The 15,043-nt window shown below is 36.7% G+C and overlaps 1 protein-coding gene across 1 annotated transcript in view; it reads right to left on the minus strand.

Moving 5' to 3' along the window:
• The window catches only part of LOC309809763 (uncharacterized protein), a 204,070-nt gene extending 189,027 nt beyond the window's left edge, over positions 1 to 15,043 (minus strand). Inside the window, exons 1-3 of the mRNA XM_082631187.1 lie at positions 14,909 to 15,043; positions 12,519 to 12,563; positions 11,630 to 11,698 (exon numbers count right to left, since the gene is read on the minus strand). The gene's annotated coding sequence lies outside the window, so the exon portion shown is untranslated. The remainder of the gene's footprint in view (positions 1 to 11,629; positions 11,699 to 12,518; positions 12,564 to 14,908) is intronic.

The following is a 15,043-nucleotide window of genomic DNA, read 5'->3' on the forward strand; positions in this document are numbered from 1 at the left end:
CTTCCCATGTGTTTCAGAATGTAAGAACAGGTGAGGCTTACAGAAAAGCATAAGAATAAACTAGTTAACAGAAATCAGAACAATGGAAAGTTAAATGACAGTAAGAGCACCATATGGACTAAAAGACTCAGGAAGAGCTTTCTGGAAAAGAGGCACTCAAGTAAGAGTAGAAGATAAGGGAGATAGCATTCCTGGTGGCAAGAACAACAGAGATGAAGGGGGGGAAAATCATGTTTACTGAAGAGAAAGAAGATACAACCAAACGGAGAGGACTGTTTGTGTCAGTGGGATATGAGCTTGAATTGGTAAAATGGGGTTTTATTGAAGAAGCACCTGGAAGGTAATTGAGGACTGTACATTTAAAGTATGCATAAGGGCAATATGGTACTACCTTTGGTACTCAACAGAAGATGTGCTTTAGTGCTAGCAGGCTGGCAGTGCATTTTGAATATTCAAGGAAGTTTCTTTTATTGTGTTAAATTACTGATGGTGGAAAAAATGTAGGTTGTACTTCAAAAGATGCTAGATTGTTTTTAGAGATTTAAAATCACATATGTAATAGTAGACACACATGGACATTTTATACTGCTCTCATAACTGTGTTGTATGGAAAAAAAAAGGCTTAGGAAGTGTACACCATGACCTAATCCATATCTTTCATGTCATATTTATGTAATATGCATAATTAAAAATTTTTATCATCCCTTTTAAATAATTTGTAAAATAAATTAAGAAATTTTGCTTAATGGTAAGCACTATGTGTTTGAGAAATGATATTCGAAATAAACTTGTTTCTCATAGAGTAGAAATACTATTGGATATAGCAGAAAAACAATGGCTATTACTAGATAATTAAAACTGAAGAAAGAACTTCCCTTAAAAAGATTTGAATTAAATGACCCTGGAGAAGTGTTCTTTTCCATTTATAGCTTTTATTTCTGTTTCTTCATTATACAAGACATGGAGACAAAATTTTACCTAGCATAAATGAATAATATAAAGGAGGAATCAATGGACTAGAAATATCCTTCCGAGGTCAATTCAATGAATGGTCCCTATATTGAGTGACTATTAATTTTTAGGCGGAAGCAGATAAACCATCAGTTTTTATAAGCAACACATCTGTTATATAGGTTAAAATCAATCTCAAATGAAAATTATCCTACAAAAATATTTTTAACTTCTAAATATATTTCTTCAACCTCCAGTGTCTTTGGACCACCCAACTGAATGTTAAATGTTTCCATTCTTCTTTTCTTTTTCTTTTACCAAGTCCACTATGGAGGTGTGTGGCTATGCATGCATGTGCCATGGTTCTCCTTTGCTAAAGTCTGATACGGAGAAAATTATTTTTCTAAGGAGAAAAAAATTTTCCTTCTTGGGAATTACCTGGTTTTGCTTTATACTTTGATATTCTTATTGAGGGGTGTGCATGGGAAGTCCATCAAAAGGTATGTTTGAGTGAGAATAGTGGTAACTGGACAGTTTTCTAAAATGAATGGCTTCTATAATGCAGTGTTTTCGTTTTCCTTAGAAGGCAAGCTTGGAAAGAGAGCGGAATTGCATTCAAGTAAAACTGTGTTAAGAAAGGGAGGGGAGAAGAGTGATGAGATGGCTAGTTTCAGATAAGAGCATAATTTTGAAGAGTACTGATACGCCAGATAACAATGTTGATTATAATCTTCTCCTTGGTAGTCCCCCTCCATTTTCCAGCCTTGTAAATCTTAGGAAAATTGACTTCACCTGCTCTGGTATTGTGTGGGTGGACCTGCCTTGAGGATGGGCATTAGGGAAACAGCAGAGGCTTCTTGATGTAATAACCTCTGGATGGCTCACAAGCATAAGGACACATACACATTCACAGACATGCATACACGCAGACCTGTGCATACATGCACACAAATGTATATCCCCATGTAAAAAGCACCTGTCAGCTTAAGCCATTTCCACACTGACCGGGCGAGGTCAGTTCAGGTAAAACGTACACTGGTTTTGAATCACTGTGGTTGTACTCATGGTAGAAAATAGAACTTTAAGAACATTCATAAACTAATTTGGCCCTTTGATAAATCTTTGGAAATGTATAGAAAATTCAGAACTTTTGGTACTTCCAGAGCCACACAGCCTGTGATTATAATCATTTAGAAATTTTCCATCATTTATCTTATTTTCTTTTGCTGGAGGTTATTTTGTACTTTGGGGATATTAAGAATCAAAACTATGCATTTATATGGATAAAGGACTTCATTCTAATTTGTATTCATAACTCAAGAAACTCCATGTCAGAGTTGTTGAATTACTGCTTTTCATCATGTCTCCCTCTGCACAGTCTAGCTAGATTGGATGTTCTCTAAGACCTATTCTAGTTCAGAAAATATTAGTTATTATAGGACCTCTTAGTATTATGTGTAGATGCTAATATCCAGTGGCATAAAAAGGATTCTGCTGATAAGGAAGAAGATGGAGCAGTGATGGTTTGGCAGGTAACCAACAGTATAGGTCACCAAGGCAAATCTGAATTTTTGTTGACTAAAACATAATTTCCTCTAATATTAACTATCTATATAATTAATATTTATCTATATAATTAATATTAACTATCTATATAATTAATTAATATAGAACTGTTAGTTCTATTAGTATGTAATTTAGCCTGCCTTCTGATTCAGGGATAGGATTTTTTTTCTATAAACATTTATTTTTTGTTTCTGAGGCTCTTAACATTGTTAGAACAGGGAAAGCACACACCAATGCATGTGAAATTACTAACATAATTTTTATTGAGTATTCTGAACTAAGAGAAGGAGATAGCTCATTTGCACATTTCCCCTTTTCTACATCATTCCTAGGGCACATGTTAGAGGTTCTCCATATACATGGTTGCTGGCTCTTTCTCCTTTATATTAGTTGTTCACATTACCCATGGCCAAAACCTCAATTTCCTGTGTTCCCTTCCTCCTTCCACTTTCCCACCTTTTAAAACATATCCATATCCTTGGAGCCCTATTTGTACTTATGTGATAATGGTTTTATATGGGCTAGATTAACTGTGCTAATATTTACTTTGCTAATGTGTTGGACCTCTAAGGTAATTTAAGGCTTTAATCGTTTTAAAAGTTCAACCCCTTTAAAAAGCTCTTCAGGAATGCTGCCAGTTTACACATCTTGATGGAATGGCCATTTTGGCTTCTCTATCACACTCACAGAAGCAGGTGGCTACAAGAAAGGTTGGTTGGCCTGTATGACTCCACTGTCTGGAGTCTGTTCATTATGTCAGCCTGATCTCTCATCCTACGCCATCTCTCATTCCCTCATCAAACTCACATTACAAATTGCTGGTTTCTGCAGCCATTTTCTCCACCCTGTTTCCTGTGTCATCTTGAGTGATTCATATGTGACTTCAATATTTATAGAGATGCCCCACCCAACACCCTGAACTCATTATTTCTTGACCTCCTCTGCTGCTCAGGCCTTTTAACTCCTTTGGATCTCAGTGATCTATTACCAGTGCTATACCCCAGTGCTACCTTGTCTTCCCCAGAAACTCCTCATCTCTCTTAATTACATTTCATAATCATACTGTCTTAATCTGAGTTCCTGCCTCTTCCAACTATCCCTCTTCCTTACTTCTAGCAAACTAACTCTTCGGCTTCATAAAGAATCTAAAGGGCTTCCCTGGTGGCGCAGTGGTTGAGGGTCCACCTGCCCATGCGGGGGGCGCGGATTCGTGCCCCAGTCCGGGAAGATCCCACATGCCGCGGAGCAGTTAGGCCCGTGAGCCATGGCCACTGAGCCTGTGCGTCCGGAGCCTGTGCTCTGCAACAGGAGAGGCCACAACAGTGAGAGGCCCGCGTACCACAAAAAAAAAGAAAAAAAAAAAAAAAAGAAGCTAAAACCTTAGGAAAACAGCAAAGATTCAAGTCTCTGAGCCCCTCTATGACCCTGCTTCTTTATCCTCTGCCCTACCTCTTCCATCCAGTCTGCATTCTGTGGTTTATCTCACCAACTAATCTCTCTACTATCATCACACTCAAGCTCTGAGCTCCTCTCCTGGAGGAATCTAAAATTTTGTCTCTTGAAGTTCCACACCTACGTACCTAAGCCTGCCAAATAAAGCTATATCATTGCCGTCAGCACTGTAAAGTGGTTAAGAGCATGGACTCTGGAGCCTGACCACCAAAGCTCAGTTCCTGGCTCCTCCACTTACTAGCTGGGTGCCCTTAGCAAAACAGCATGACCACTTTGTGCCTCATTTTCTTCATCTATAAGAAGGGAATAATAACTGAACACATCTCATAGAGATGCTATGATGAATAAATGAGCTAATATTTATAAGGTGCTTAGAGAGGTATGTAACTGTTAAAAATAAACAAGTATTCTACTTCTCCCTTGTAGTTTTTATTCCATTTTTAATAACAGCTATTTCAAACCTTCACTCTCTTTAATTCTCCAAAAAGCTCACTCTCCATCACTTCAACAGATGATCTGGCCTCATTCTCAGAGTACATATAGGACAGTAGGTGTGAATTCCTTTAAATTATCTTACCCTGGAAATTTAACTACATTGGTGCATTTATATCTCTTTCCAATCTAAAAGAAAGAAATCACCTTCTAAAATTAAGTTTCCTCCCTTCAAATACCTAACCTTTTCTGTGTATATTTAACCTTTCTCTGTCTACTTGTTCCTGTCTTTAACCAGTAAACATGTTTTAATTCCCATGCATTCCCCTCAAAAAATAACCAAAACTCCTTCTTCAACTCTACATTTCCTTTTAGCTATTTTCCTATCTTCTTCTTTCTCTTCATCAGATGCCTACATTTCCTGTTTCTACCTTTACCTCTTTCATGACTATGTTACTCAGAAATGCTAGTAATTGTAAGAAGGTCTAATATTAAAATCAAGTGGGAATAAACTTCAAGGGATCAAAACTTTAGAACTTGGCTTTTTCCCAACCTTAACCAGACATAGATATTCATGATCTTGAATGCTCGTATGTTTATATAACGGCTTTCCTGCTCTTTTGTTCTACCATAATGAATTAATTGTTATCATTTGACTACCCCTGCTATTTCCTGTTTCTCTCTTCTAAAAGGAATTAGCCCTATAGACTCCCACTACAATCAAGGCTTCACTCTTCACCATTCCACCACAATTACTGTCAAGGTCAGCAATAACATCTCGATTTCCAAATCCAGAGGTCAATTCTCAGTGTTCATCTTAATCAACTTCTCAGGAAGTTGGTAGAATTTACAATTTCCTCTTCTTTAAAACCTTTTTTTTCTTCAGTTGCCTTCTGGATACCACTTTCAGTTCTCTCTTCCTACCTTGCTAGTTGATCTTTCTTAGCCTCCTCTGATGGATGCTTCTCAATTATCTGCCTCTAAAATGTGAAGTACCCCAAGACACTATCCTTAGATAGCTCTTCTTAACATTCTTCACCAATTCCCCCATGGTGGCCCCAGCTAATTTTTGAGCTTTAGATACCACCTATATGCTGATGACTCCTAAACTTATGTGCTAGTCCAGATTTTCCCCTTGAACTCTATACTCATATATCCAAATGCTTACTCAATATATCCACTTAGATGTCTAACAGGCTTTTCAAACTTAACGCACTGAACAAACTTTTATTTCTCCCAGAACTCCTCCACCTTTAATCTTCTTCATTTCAGTCAGAGAGAGTGTATGAACTTAATAGTTTATACTGGTAAAAGAATGAAAGCCGGTGAAGGAGACTGGGAAGTAGTAAAATATGCAAATGTAAGATCAAGAAAGAAATGTGAGGCATAATCAATCCTGACAAGAGCTATAAAGATACCTATAACGTGAGAGCTGAAAGGATCCACTAGACTTGGCATTTTAGAAGTCATTGATGACTACTGCCTTAATAGGCTTAGAATAGCTTACTTGGGAAATAGGAAGAAGGCTGACCAGAATCATATAGAAAAAATGGCTGTCTGATACTAATGATGCCAAACACACACACACACACACACACACACACACACACACACACACCCTTACAATATTTAAGCCAAACTTTCATCCAGAGTTCCACTTTTGTACTGTAATTTCTCTTTTTTTTGTTGTTTTTTTGATGTGGACCATTTTAAAAGTCTTTTTTGAATTTGTTACAATATTGCTTCTGTTTTACGTTTTGGTTTTTCAGCCATGAGGCATGTGGGATTTTAGATCCCCGACCAGGGATTGAACCCATACCCCCTGCACTGGAAGGCAAAGTCTTAACCACTGGACTGCCAGGGAAGTCCCTGTACTGTATTTCTGACTGCTTGGGGTTATATCTCTTATATGTATTATAAGTACCTCATATCTAATATGTCCAATAATGAACTCATTTCCTTTCTTCTCTGTTCTCCTTACTCTCAAACAAATTAATGCCTAATCATTCTAAATTCTCTATCATGTTGAATGACACCAATACCTATGCATTACCTAAAGTACAAAGCAAACTTGGGGATCATTCTATTTCTTCCTCCCCACCCACTTTTAATCTGTCAAATCTGATTGCAGCCCTTATCTCCACTGGTCTAACTCAAGTCTTTATAAACCTCTGTCCTCCAACCCCTGCCACCAAACTAATAAGCCTCTTACCTGGTTCCCTTGCCTGAGGCTTTCCCATGCCCTATTCTTTCAACTGTATAGTTACAGTTATCTTTCAGTAAAGCACTTTAGTTAAAAACTGAAAGCTGCTTCCAACATCACACTGGCAGTAATACACTCCCTTAAAATAGCACACCAAGGCCTTTAAAATTTGGCTCTCGCCTACCATTTCAACCTCAGTTTATGACAGTTCCTCACTTGCCTTAACATAATCAAACTGAAAAATACACTGCATGGGGTCAGACACATACTTCCCACACTTCTATCTCTGGAATACCTAGAGCTTTCAAAGTTCAAATAAGATTTTATCCTTAAATTGTAAATACAATTTTTAAAAGTTTGAAAAATAAAAGAAAAAAATTTAGCCATAATATTGTCATTTAACAGAACATCTTTGTTTCCCTCCTAACGTTCCTCTCTGAAAGTATATATTTGTATAGTAAACATATAATTTTGCTTAAGATTCTCACATATTTTATTTAGCTATTCCTTGTTATGTTGCAGAAAAGAAATATCAAAAATTATAAAATTTATTTTGATAAAAAGAAATAAATGAAAGAAAAAGAGAAAAAAAACAAGGGTGGGGAGAGAATCGAGCCATGAATAAAGTTTAAGATGCATTCCATGATGACCTACTCATCTACCATGAGTGAGCCACACATTTGGCTTTCAATTTTCTAGATGCCAATGTGAAAAGAGAAAATTTGTCAGTTATCTAACTCCCAGTGCCCGTGAGTTAACCAAAAATGTCCTGGTAATTTTAACTCTTCTTGGAATAAATATTGTAAAAAGATATTTCTCTTGAGGTTCTCCTGAAGGGAATACAGGGTGATATACTTACAACCTGTGGGAAGTTTCTTTATTGGAGATGGCACATCTCATTTCATGTCACTGCTCAAATCAAAAATCAGTATAGGCAGATGCCATTGCACAAATCATAGAGTAATTCTGTAAAAACCATCTTCTTGGAAATCATTTGATACTATCAAGGCACCTAGCTCTTTGCTGGTCTGCTTTAAATCATGAGTAAATATAATATATTGAAATATTCACATATCACATGTGTTAGTCACAGTGGTGACTGAAGTTTATCCTTTAGAAAAACTTTCTGAATATTGTTTCTCTTCAAGATAGAGTTTAAAATAGTTCTTAGGTGAAATCTTAAAACGTCATGTCCCATACTGGGCAGTTGAAGCTTGCTTGGAAGACCAGATTTTAGGTTGAAAAGCAAAAGCTCCCTCTTTTCGATCAGGAACATTGTTCCCTTTGAGAAAGTCCTCTGAGTGCAAGAATGTGGCTGGGCCAGGGATGTTACAGTCTTGGGCTTTTGCATCTAATAGAGAACAGAATGTTATCCTAGAAGGACTCAAACATAACCTGAATAACGTACTTGTTTGCAGAGATTCTGTCTCCAACCTTGAGTCCTCTCCAGAAATATGGATAGGTGGAGCTACAGATTTTGGGCCAGAAGTATCAACTTTACTTCTGTAATATTACATGCTAATAAGAAACCTGAATACTCAAATCTTTGTTTTTACATTCTCTGAGTTTTTCAGAAGATTTGGTGAGATAAAAACAATTTTTCTACCTTTGCCTTTGTGTTTGCAGGACTGTTGAGTTATGGATTCTCGTCCCTCAATAATTCTGTCACTAAGATGGCTGACCTTAGGCAGGCTTCTTAAAATTTCTGAGCTTAGTTTTCCTCCCTTGTGAAATGAGGGAGTCTTAGCAGGTAATCGCCTCCCTTGAATTCCCTCTGCCCATCAGCTGTAAGTGAAGAATCCCCTCAGTTTGATGACAGTAAGTGGTTGCTAATGTTTCTCTAACAGCGGACCTGGAGTATCTAAGACAGTCACACATCTTGGCTAAGAGCATGGGCTTTGCAGGGGAAAAGTCCTGGTTCCACTCTGCCCCTTACTAGTATGTGGCCTGGGGCAAGTATTAACCTCTCTGAAGCTCAGTTTCCCTACTGTAAAGTGAAAGTAATATAAGCTCTTATAGAGTTGTACTAAATGAGACAGTATAAATCCAGGTATAAATACTGTGTCTGGAACAAAGCAAGTGCTTAATCAAAACTATCCATTTTTCATATTATTTCCCTGGGTCCACTGAAATAATTGCTCTTCTAACAGCATTTCTCCAAGTTGAATATCAGCACTAGTGTAATTACAGTGTTTAAAGGTTTTAAGGTGCCAACTTGAGTTGACTTGTTTTAAAAAAAAACTGGAAAGACGTAGGCTCAGGGAAATTTTTAAAAATTAAGCAAAACAACCTGTGTGCTGACCTTTACCCTGTAGTTCTTTTATTTAATAACAGTCTGTTAGCAAACACCACTTTAAGCTGTTTGATTAGTCCTAATGTAATCCAGGCCAAATATGCTACCTAACAGCAATAATAAACTTTTTTGCCTCAAAGAAATTTTAATGGCATTTGCTTTACTTTTCTGTTTGTTTTGAAACAAGATTGTGAAGAAGTTCTTAGTTTGGGGTTCCTATCAATAGATGTTTAGTCCTTTTAACTTTTGATCATATGTAGATTATATTTCAATACAACTAAGTACAATAAAATCATTCTTAGATAGCAGAGATAAGCTTTGAAGGCTAAGTACTTATTTTATAATTTTAAAGCGATTGTTTACCCACAAAAGAAAAGGAAAAAAATTCCCCCACATGTGGGAAACCGGAGTTCTTTGCTGTGCTCTTAACTACAGCAGGAAATACGTGTTTGTTTATTATGACCCTAGTGCTTCCATAGCCAGATTAACATTCAAACACAGAGTTTTTATTCCTCTTAACCAACAATTGTCACCCTGACTGTGGAAACTGATAATTTGCAGGGAGTTCGAGAAGAATACTTGTATAATTACATCCACTAGAGCCTGGCTTGTACCCACAACTTGGCAATAAATTCTTTGTGAACAGGGAACACTTCTAAGAGTAGGTCCCCCTACAGGGTGGTAATTAACACGTGGTAATGTGCTGGGTCAACCTTTGTCAAACATGACTTTCAAGGACTATCAAATTTTATAGCAAAAGAGTTCAGAATTATCATTATATGTTAAGGAAGTCTCCTTGTTGATTCTAGGTTTTTCCTCATTCATGAGATGTGAGCCTCAACTGATCTGTAACCGGTTGTGAAAGAGTAATCACTTGTATTGCTGCTAGAAAGTTCTCTGCAGGATAAAAGGTGAGTAATATATTTTATAGATAGATAAATAAGACTCTACACTGATGCATAAGTCCTGAATACCTGCATGTTAAAACCCCAAATTTATCAAGCCATTGTAGAGACATATTAATTCAATTTTAAAAGTTCTTAGGAACTAGCTTATTATTTTCTGTCTCTATAGCTGTTATTTCCTTCAATATTTTATTATTGGATTAACTCTCATAGAACTTCACTTATTTTAAAAGCAATTTTAAAGGATTGCTTACTGAATTTATACACAACTTTCTTTTTTTAATACACAACTTTCTAAAAATTGCTTATAATCATTATTTATTTGCCAAAATGACTTAATCAGAGGAAAGAGATTATTAAGTGGATACATCTTATAGCTTCTGAATTAAGGGAGACACAAAGGGGGATTTAAAACTGTCACTAAGCTCTAAGGGATCTACTGGCCCTGCCCACCAATACAGTGCTGGTTGAAATTGAGTGTCCTTGTTTTGATGGCCTACCTGCTCAATCTTGTACTTTTTGGTTAGTGATGGTAAGGAAAGTTGGTGGAGCTGAATGTAAAGAATAGCCAAAAATGGTTTAGCAGAATCCTGTCTGAATCTGGCAGAAACCCCGCTTTCTCCCCATTTTGTCCACCCTCAAACTTGCCAAGCGTTGTTCACTTTGGCTTTATTTTAAAAATGCATTTCTGGTGAGTGAGGAAAGGTTTTGTACTGTGTTTTCAATGACTCACCCAAAATAACTCCATTCAACTTGTAAACGGTCCTGTTCTGAATGCAGATTGTGTTTGTTCTGAGATGGGCATGAAGGGGCTGCAGAAGGGAGATTAGAGAGGGGAAATGTGGCAGGAGAGGCCAGTGTAGTTTATATTTATTCAGGTTCAGGAACACATCAGAATTACTTTTTAAAAAGACATTGTGTGTGTGTGTGTGTGTGTGTGTGGTGTGTTTTAAAAAAACATTTATGAGGTCTGTACCCTTTAAAGCTTTTAAAGATACATCGTATTACATAGATACGTGGTTCATCTAGTTACCAACCACTTTTTCTGATCCTCATAAAATGTGGAAGGGGAGATTTACATGTAAATATATAATTCCAAATATATGCATAGTGAAATCATTTTTTAAAAGTTCTAAATGCCTTCAAATAGGAAGAATCATGTAGGTAACATAAGAGCTAGAAATTAATCTTAAATTAGGAAAAAAACGTGTATCAATAAATTGATCACATAAAAGTAGTGTTAAAACTCGAAAATGCAATAACAACTCCCTCCTGTTTTGTTGTGTACTGCAGAAAAATGTTTTATATCAAGTGGCATAGATTGAGCATCTGATATCAATAAATATACCTTTTCCAAAGCTTTTATGATTCAAAATATCAGAGACCTTTAAAAACAATATTTTAGGGCAGGACTGAAAAGAAAATGAAGAAAAGGACTGATCTAAACATGAGCATTAAAGCTTCACAGATGAATTAAAAACATTTTGGCTTTCCCATGTGTTACTACGTCCAGTTATGAGGATTTCAAAACCTCCTTTGAGTTGTTTCATGAATTTATGAAACAGACCAAATAAAGCTTATGCTGTTATATAATCTTGCTTCACCCATTGTTGATGAAGAATAGATGAGCCATTCTTACCTGTTGCTCAGAAACACCAGAGAATTGAGCCACTGAAAAGAAAACAAGCAGTCTAACAACGTTTTACCACGGAGAGGGTAAATTTAGCACTATGTGGCAAACTGAAGAAATTGTGATCTGGGAACGGTGAAATGAATGATAAACGACAAGTTTTAGCATGCACAAAATCAGAAAGTATATAAACTTACCCAGATTATGTAAATAATTTGCAAGGCAAAGTTCCAGTGGTATTAACACCTGCTTCTTCTGATGTGTACCTGGGAGAATGAAGGAAATCAAAATAGGTTGTTTTGCTATGTTAATGCTTACTTATGAGGACAATGAACTAGTATAATGAGAGTTTTTGCTAATGTGGAAAAACCCAAAGTATAGGTAATAGGTTTATAGACCTTAAATATTTAATTTTATTACTTTAAAATATATATAATAACCAGAAATACTTTAATGGTTAATAATTGACAAAGAAATATATCAAAAGATCAGTCTAAGTCAGACTAACCACCTTTCCTCATAGTTCAATTACATGATTTGTAAATAAACCTTTGAAAGTTTTTGAAGAATTCATTCATTCAGTAACATTTCCCTTTTATCCTCTTTTATCCTATTGTAAATCATCCCACTGGTATCCCTGGAAATGTTAACAGTTATGTTGAGGGGGCCCAAAACATTACATGTTGAAATGAATTTTAGAAATGCTGGGTTAAGCAAAGTTAAACAGTTTTATTTAAAAAAAATAAATCTTGAAAACTTCGCAAGTCTTTAACATTCACTGCGACTGGGATGGGCCTGGGGGAGGCGAAAATATGTAGAGTTTAGCAAACTTACTTTATACAGAATTCTTTCCTCCAGGCAATTCTATTATTAAGACAAAAGGGATCTGGGAGGTGTAAGGTAAATAGAATGGAGGATTAAATAAAAAGTGTAGCATTTTATATTTCAATTTGGTAAACTGCAGCACTATACCACTCTCTGAACAGATTCCTAATTACTAAGATTTTGATGCACAAAATAAAATTTTTTATTACATAAATACTAAAGAAACAATACCTTAACTAGAACCAAAATGCCTTAGCTTACCTAGTAGTAAATCTTGTTTTGTAATTTGGAGGCATGTGTTAAGGCCTAGAAAAGCAAAAATAAGTAATTAATTAAACTGAGCATAATGTTTCACTTTTGATATATGCTTTACCATTTAAAATTGCCTAATTTAACTAGTCTGTTTTCTGTCCTAGCCTGAATTTATGCCATTTAAAAGATTCAGCTGCATAAGCATGAAAATAGATGCCATTTACTATAAGAATAATCCCCCCATATGAAATTAACTGAATTTTGTCTGTTGCGATATAATTATGCCAAGAGCTATACTGAGCAACCACTTTATTTCATATAATCTTCACAACACCTTGGGAAGGTAGTTATCATGATGCAACTTCACAGATGAGGAATGTGATAGCCAGAGATATTAGCTGTCTTACCCTAGGCCACACAACTAGAAAGAGACAGAAACAGATTTCAAACTTCAGTCTGACACTAAAGACCCTACTGTTCCCACTACATCATGCTGGATGGGATTATCCACATCTAACATAAATGTATTTCTTCCTCCACCTTGTAGGCTTTAGTAACTCAGACATTATTCTTTATGTAGAACTTCTGCAACGTTGATTGGCAGTAGGTCTACAATACAGTACTTGTTTGGAAAAAAAAAATCCTTGAAGAAGCAAGCAAACAACTAGACTCTCCTCAGGTGTAGTATGGCGTTCATTTCGGAATAAATTAAACACCTTGGGCAGCTTTCTAAAATCTCAAAGTTGAGAATACAATTAAAACCCCTTACTTTTCAAAACAGCTTGCTGTTTCAAGGATTTCCTTCTTTATTAGTTCTGTATCCTCAATGTTTTACATTAAAAATTATCATGTAGAAGAAAACATATGGTTGTGCTATTGGTGAGTCAAGGATCGCTGTACTCTATTCTAATGTTACCTGCTGGCAATTTTTCCCCCTTTCTTTATTATTTGACTTGGTGGTTTGGTTTTTAAATATAAAATGTGGTTCATTATTCCCAAAAATTCTTCATTGTCTGAAAGTATTTAAACAACAAAACTAAGTAAAAGGTAATAGGCCATAGAGAAACAACATAAAGCAAGTATTTTATACATTTGACGGTCCATTCTGAAGAATGTAAAGCATAGAAAATTTACCTCAAGAGAACTCAACGTTCCTTGTGGGGTTAGTACTGTACTAAAAGTGTAAGGTGTGCAAGAATATAGAATAATGTTCTTTAGTCTCCATTTACAGTCTGCCTAGGAAGTCAAACATACCCTCAGAAGCCAGTCATATTATTTACTGCACAGTTCAGTCCCGAAATAAATGAGACAGACATTCAGTTATATACCAGGGAATTGTGGAATAGATGTGACCAGAGGTGGTGGAAAGATGTAGTCCAGGAAAAGTTCTGGATCAGCTGGATCTTGAAGATCATTAAGGTATTGGACAGAAAGAACAGGAATGAAATGAGAGGCTAGGATAGAGAGTCAGCAACAGCATGTGGAAATGATGGAACTGGGTAGGGTGGGGTCCATCAGGGCCCTGAATGAAACTGAAGACAGCATACTTTGTTCTCTGGGGCTTCTGACCAGCCCTTTCAGTGCCTTCTCTCCAGGTACCTCCCTCACTTGCTTTCCTGCTCACCTTTCCTACAGGCAGCTAGACACTGGCCTATTTTGAAGGACCATTAAACTGTTAGCTGCATTTTGCTAAAGGACTCTTGAAGGCTGGAAAGTTCTTCAGATTCAAAGAAAAAATTTTTAAGATTCAAGGAAAAAATAGTGAAACTTCAAGGCAATGAGATACCAGTATCCCTGTTCTAGCTCCCCCTCATATTTCACAGTATAAGGCCCAGAATGATATTATGATGGTTCTGGAAAGTTAGTCTGGATCTTGGATATGATATTGAATAGGATTTTATAGTCTTTCTGCTAATAAGATTTTAAAAATAACAAAAGGGACTGCTCAAACTCATTTTTAAAATGTTCTAAACCTTGACATCATTTGTATCTTGTAGCACCAAAATCCAAGCAAGTATTTCTACTTTTTCCCAGCTGTTCCTTGCTCTATTTTCCTTCACCTCTCTATGTCCAATTTCAATGTGGAATTTCCAAATTAAATCTTTCATACATAACACGACCACAATAAATTTCTTAGGCGTGAAAGGAGCACTCCATGAAGCTTAGTCTTTTCCAGTTTTGATATTTTGACAAGAAATACCAATTACACGCCTCTTTTTCCCATCTTTCTCCACCATTTCTTGGACAGAATTCTTTGGACTCCTCGAAGAGTAACTTCCAGCGAGCCCAAGCAGACACTCAGTTTGGACGCAGTGAAGACGGGCATTGAGTGAAACTTGGCCTTTCCACATTCCTTCTGTTTTTGGGGTGAGAGAAGTTAATAAGCAAAGATTACTAACCAACAAGCAACCAATTTCGCCTGCTCCGCCGGCCGCGGCGGGGGACGGGAGACAGGGGACAGCTGGCGGGGGACAGGAGGCGGGTCTTTCCACTTCGCGCTCGCCGCGCCCCGCCCCGCGCGCCCCCGGCCGGAA

Source organism: Mesoplodon mirus (genome assembly GCF_964341445.2).
Source record: "Mesoplodon mirus genome assembly, chromosome: 8".
NCBI lineage: Eukaryota > Metazoa > Chordata > Mammalia > Artiodactyla > Ziphiidae > Mesoplodon > Mesoplodon mirus.